The sequence below is a fragment of the Notothenia rossii genome (assembly GCF_949606895.1).
Source record: "Notothenia rossii genome assembly, chromosome: 8".
Classification (NCBI taxonomy): domain Eukaryota; kingdom Metazoa; phylum Chordata; class Actinopteri; order Perciformes; family Nototheniidae; genus Notothenia; species Notothenia rossii.
The window spans coordinates 40,865,245-40,871,042 of NC_136906.1; the positions used below are offsets into that span (position 1 = coordinate 40,865,245).

The 5,798-nt window shown below is 38.4% G+C and overlaps 1 long non-coding RNA gene across 1 annotated transcript; it reads right to left on the reverse strand.

Annotated features, from left to right (window-relative positions):
- Positions 1 to 1,153: 1,153 nt before the first annotated feature.
- Positions 1,154 to 5,152, reverse strand: LOC307017395. The gene is made up of 2 exons (XR_013802170.1): positions 5,076 to 5,152; positions 1,154 to 2,217 (listed from the first exon to the last, which is right to left on the reverse strand). It is a non-coding gene; the product is annotated as an uncharacterized lncRNA (long non-coding RNA).
- Between the last annotated feature and the right edge of the window lie 646 nt (positions 5,153 to 5,798).

The window sequence follows — 5,798 nt, forward strand, 5'->3', positions numbered from 1 at the left end:
TTCAGTAAAAGGACTACAACTTCGTGTTAATCCCTTTTCCACTGGCGGCATTTGCTGACTGGACTCCATCAGCACATATTTAAAAAATGACATAATGCCCACCCTTACCCTCAATGTTAGGTTCCTTTTAAATAAATGAAATCTGCAGTTGACAACTTGTATGTGCAAAAAAGTTGAATGTTATCATTTGAAATCTCCAAAGGGTTGATAGTTAGTCTTGCACCAGTAACAAATATGTATAGGAAGTCATAAAACAAATATATTGTTGTTCTGCAGGTGAAGCATTAAAACTCTGACCACTCAAAAAAAGCCCACACACTGTTTGAGTGTTCTCACAAATTATTTTCTGATATTTACCTAGTGTAATTATTTGTTGGTGAAATGATAAATAAAACCTTTGAAAACTAAAAAAAACACTGGTATGAAATAAATCTGTTTTGAGAACACAATAGTTATGAATTATTTATTTTTCCACAAAATGAAATATCACTTTTTGCTTCCTCACCCTTTAAAGATGGACATATTTTTTCAATGTGACAAGACGCATCCCTCGGTTTTTGAAGTCTGCCAGTGGGTAGGGATCATCTTATGGCTCAAGAAGTTCCACTTCCTTGCCTGGTGACGTTTTGAGATCATAAACTCTATAGCAGGGGTGTCAAACTCAAGGCCCGGGGGCCAAATCCGGCCCGTGACTTCATTTAATGTGGCCCCACAAGAGCCTGCAAAGAATAGAATATGTTTACTATACGGTTACATGCTACTTTACAGAAGCACGTGGCCCATAAACTACATGTCCCACAATGCATCTCAAATTTGACTTTTCTTCTCAGAATCTGACTTTTTTTTTCAAAATGTCAGTTATTTTATTTTTATTTTGACTTCTTTTCCAGAATTTGGCTTTTCTTTTAAAATCATTTTGTGACATTCTCACTGAAAAGACTTATTAAGTTATTACCCTATCCGATAATAATCCAATACAGACGGCAATAATGTAATATAATACATTCTTTTAAATATATTAAATATTTATATATGTATTTTTTGTATGTATATAAAACCGGCCCTTTGAGTGCAACCATGATGCTAATGTGGCCCGAGATGAAATTGAGTTTGACACCCCTGCTCTATAGTGTTCAATGTATCAATCAATCAATCAATCAATCAATGTTTATTTATATAGCCCAATATCACAAATGTTACATTTGTCTCAGTGGACTTCACAGTTTGTACAGAATATCAGTATGACAATACGACACCCTCTGTCCTTAGACCCTCACATCGTACAAGGAAAAACTTCCAGAGAAAACCCAGTTTAAAGGGAAAAATGGGAGAAACCTCAGGGAGAGCAACAGAGGAGGGATCCCTCTCCCAGGACGGACAGACGTGCAATAGATGCCGTGTGTAAATTGAAAAGATAATACATTTGCAACATAGGTAGTCCAAATGTTTGGAAATGCCTGTGTGTGTATAATAGGAAGATGAATCCACGAGTATATCCATCCAGGACTTATGATCCAGGACCACAGCCACGACTCAAGATCCAGGACTCGCAATCCATGACACAGGACCGCAGGATCATCCATGACTCCGGATCCCGGCGTATATAGACACCAAAAAGAAAGACATTTGGGGAAGCTGGGTTAATCGGAACATGAGAGTACACAGGTATAGACAGAGAGAAGGAAGAAGTAAGATGTCCCCCGACAAACTAAGCCTATATCAGCAAAACTAGGGGCTGAATCTAATCAGCCCTAACTATAAGCTTTATCAAAAAGGAAGGTCTTAAGCGCACTCTTAAAAACGGATAGGGTGTCTGCCGCCGGAACACAAACTGGAAGCTGATTCCACAAAAGTGGAGCTTGATAAGAAAACCATCCACTGAGCTTTTTCACAATGAAGATCAACTTGTCCTGCAGTATCACCATTTGGAGGATTTCACAAAACTCTGGGAGTCCCCATAGATCAAGATCATCCCACACTTTACTGGGAGTATCTTTGTAGGTACAAAGTAATTTGTATATTAGCTTTGGCTGAACTCTAAATTGAATAACTCCACAGAAAACAAAACAGTGGATTTTGTCCTATAATCACCTGCACTTTGCGTTTACGTAGAAATTACTTTCAGAACACACAGCAACATTAAAGTACTCTCTATATCACTCACAGTAGTGTAGCTTCACGTACCTTAGGTAGTAGTCCAATACGATGTGTCAAAGCCTGAAGAAACAACCACCGGTCAGGCATGAGAAATCATAAGAAAAAGAAATACATTTATATTAGGGGGGACATTTCTAATTGTTGTTAAGCTTTCACAGTCACGTATTATCACCCCGAACGTAGTAATGGTCTTATCAGCAACAGCAAATTACACTACAAGGCTTCTTATTAGCACATTAGCACAGCAACACAGAGCTGGATAACACTTTAACCGAGGTACTATAAATGTGAGGCTTTATCAACGCCGCATCAATCACTTCCAGCATAAACAAGAAGGGAGTCCCGCTGTTGCAGTATAAGTTGAGTCATGACAACTGGCGACATTCTATTATTTTCGTCATAGGAATCCGGGGCGTGTACATTGAGGAACCATTGTTGACTTACAAGGAAAGAAACATCGTTTGTCGTTTACGTTCATCTTTTGCTATATCTGCCTTCCTAAGATCACTTTGCTGCACATTCAGTACTCGTATGTGAGGTTGTGGTTGAGAGGCCGATATCGTGACGCTTACAGGGAGGTATCGAACATTACGAAGTAGGTGACTGTGTGGATGCCTGTTCAAAACATTGCAAACTTCAATAAATCATTTAAATTATATATTTGTGTCCGACTTTCATTTGTTCATCGTTTTTAATGCGATGTATATTAGCTTTGATAGCTGTCCATACCTTCAGACAGCCTAAAAGTAAAACACAAGTTGTTTATTCACAGCCCGAACGCTCATCGAGATGACTGGATCAGTCATGACAACTTGTGATCAGCTCCGATTAAATTGTGATATCAATTCTGTAGCTAACCTCCAGGGAGCACGTTTATTTGATGAAATACCTGTATCCCTCTCATCACAACAAGACTCTACACTGTGCAGGAAAAAAAATTACATACATGAAAATAACCTTGATGCATGGGAATTAAACACACAAACTATCTTGCGTGGCTATACTGATATGTCACAGTAACGGTAAACCACAGAAAAGTAAGTCCAGCGGGGCACAAGTTGAATACATATAATACGGTAGTTCTATTATGCCTTTAAGCCTATACGTTTAACCCATAAGAACCCGGACCCATTTCTACTTTTGGGGAAATGAAGGGGAACGTCATTTAGACTAAATAGACACATTTCTGACAAGTAACCTCCGTAGTGTCAAATATCTGGGCTTTAATGGTAAAGTAACTCTTATTTATAACTTAATTAACAAGGATGATGTTTTGGTTTGCATTTGTTTGAACATACTATGAATTGAAGAATAAAGCATATGTTAACTAAATATAATTGAATCAGCTAAATTAACTGACCAGACCATAATCATATTTCTAATTGTGCATATATGTCACTCCGGGTTTACTGTGAATGTTTAGGGTTAAAGTCCCGATGTGACACCATGTGTCACAGCAATATTTATGGCATTTGTTTCATATCAATTTCCTCAAGAAATGTTTCCACAACAGGTTAAATGTAATCAGAATCAGAATACCTTTAACAAATGACATGTCATCCAAGCATTTTTATTCTTAAATGGCTTGAATATTAACTTTAGCAACAAAAAACCTTTCCAAATCTAGCTAGTTCTGTCACATGTTTTAGCCTGACACACGGACATCTTGAACATGTTGTTATGGGAAGACAAAAGCAAGGACCATGACCCCAGACTGTTCAGTGTGTGTCACTTTGGGGCTTCATGAGATAAAAAAGGCTAAAGCTGTATAAGGAACTTTCCAGAACATTTAAATTTCATGTGACACCCGTGTCTAAGCAATTCTGTCTGCCTTCCGTGTTCCTGTTGTTATTTACTTCCTCTCTGCATTCTTCTGATGATTTATCTGTTAGTTTGTGTGTTTAATTCCCATGCATCAAGGTTATTTTCATGTATGTAATTGTTTTTCCTGCACAGTGTAGAGTCTTGTTGTGATGAGAGGGATACAGGTATTTCATAAAATAAACGTGCTCCCTGGAGGTTAGCTACAGAATTGATATCACAATTTAATCGGAGCTGATCACAAGTTGTCATGACTGATCCAGTCATCTCGATGAGCGTTCGGGCTGTGAATAAACAACTTGTGTTTTACTTTTAGGCTGTCTGAAGGTATGGACAGCTATCAAAGCTACTATACATCACATTAAGAACGATGAACAAATGAAAGTCGGACACAAATATATAATTTAAATGATTTATTGAAGTTTGCAATGTTTTGAACAGGCATCCACACAGTCACCAACTTTGTAATGTTCGATACCTCCCTGTAAGCGTCACGATATCGGCCTCTCACCCACAACCTCACATTCGAGTACTGAATGTGCAGCAAAGTGATCTTAGGAAGGCAGATATAGCAAAAGATGAACGTAAACGACAAACGATGTTTCTTTCCTGGTAAGTCAACAATGGGTCCTCAATGTACACGCCCCGGATTCCTATGACGAAAATAATAGAATGTCGCCAGTTGTCATGACTCAACTTATACTGTAACACCGCCATCGAGGCGACCGGTGTTCCGGATTAACTTGTTTCCCGATCAACTTGTTTCCCGATCAACTCGTTTCACTGGGGTGCGTGGCTTTCGACTGAAATACACATTTCGATCGCTTTCTTCTGTCGTTTACATACATCTTTTGGTATATTTGGCTTCTTAGGAACACGTTGATGCACATCCAGTACCAGTGTGTGAGGTTGTGATTACGATGGCGATATCCGGACGCGAACAGCGAGGACTACAACAAGACAAACGAGTTGCTCGAATAAATCATTTAAACCAGCTATTGTTGCCAGACTTATTACGGAATATTGTTGTTAATGTCCAAGTCCATCTGTGTATACCTTCAGACAGCCTCCAAGTGAAGCACACAGTGTTTACTCACAGTTTGAAAGCAGCGTGGAGAAGTCTTCATCTGTGTTAAACTGTGATCCTCCAAGGGAACTGAGAAATAAAATGTGACCCGCCCACGTTAAATTGTGTTACGATTTCTGTGGCTATCTACCAGCGATCATGTTTAATATGAAAGACTACCCACACATGTATCCCTTATAAAAACGGTATTGTGCAGCACTCATCCAGATAACATGTGACTGTTACCTCGTTTTGCAAAGATAGCAGCAGAAATGTCATTGGGGATATTTAGACTTTAAAATGCTGTTTGGTCATGAATGTTGGTGTCGGCAAACAATATTACGAATCCTCTATTCAAACATAATATTCAATGTGCATCGACATGAAAATAACAAAAAGTTCATGCTGGACTCAAACCCGAGTCCCAACAGTAAAAGTTAATCATGCCCTGCACGTTATGAGTGCGCCACAAATCATCATGTCTTAACAAATCACCACAGCTCATTTTGTTACATTAACATTGTCAACAAGTTCTAGAAAAATGCAACCCGACATCATATTGATAATAATATATGATACAAATGTAAGACTGACAACAACAATAGTTAGTAAAGGATTTATTGATGTGAATGTTTTGAACAGTGAAAACTTATTGTAAATCGCTTCGGATAAAAGCGTCAGCTAAATGCAATGTAATGTAATGTGATGTAACAGGCATCAACACAGCGACTTGATTTATTGTTCTCTGGTGATC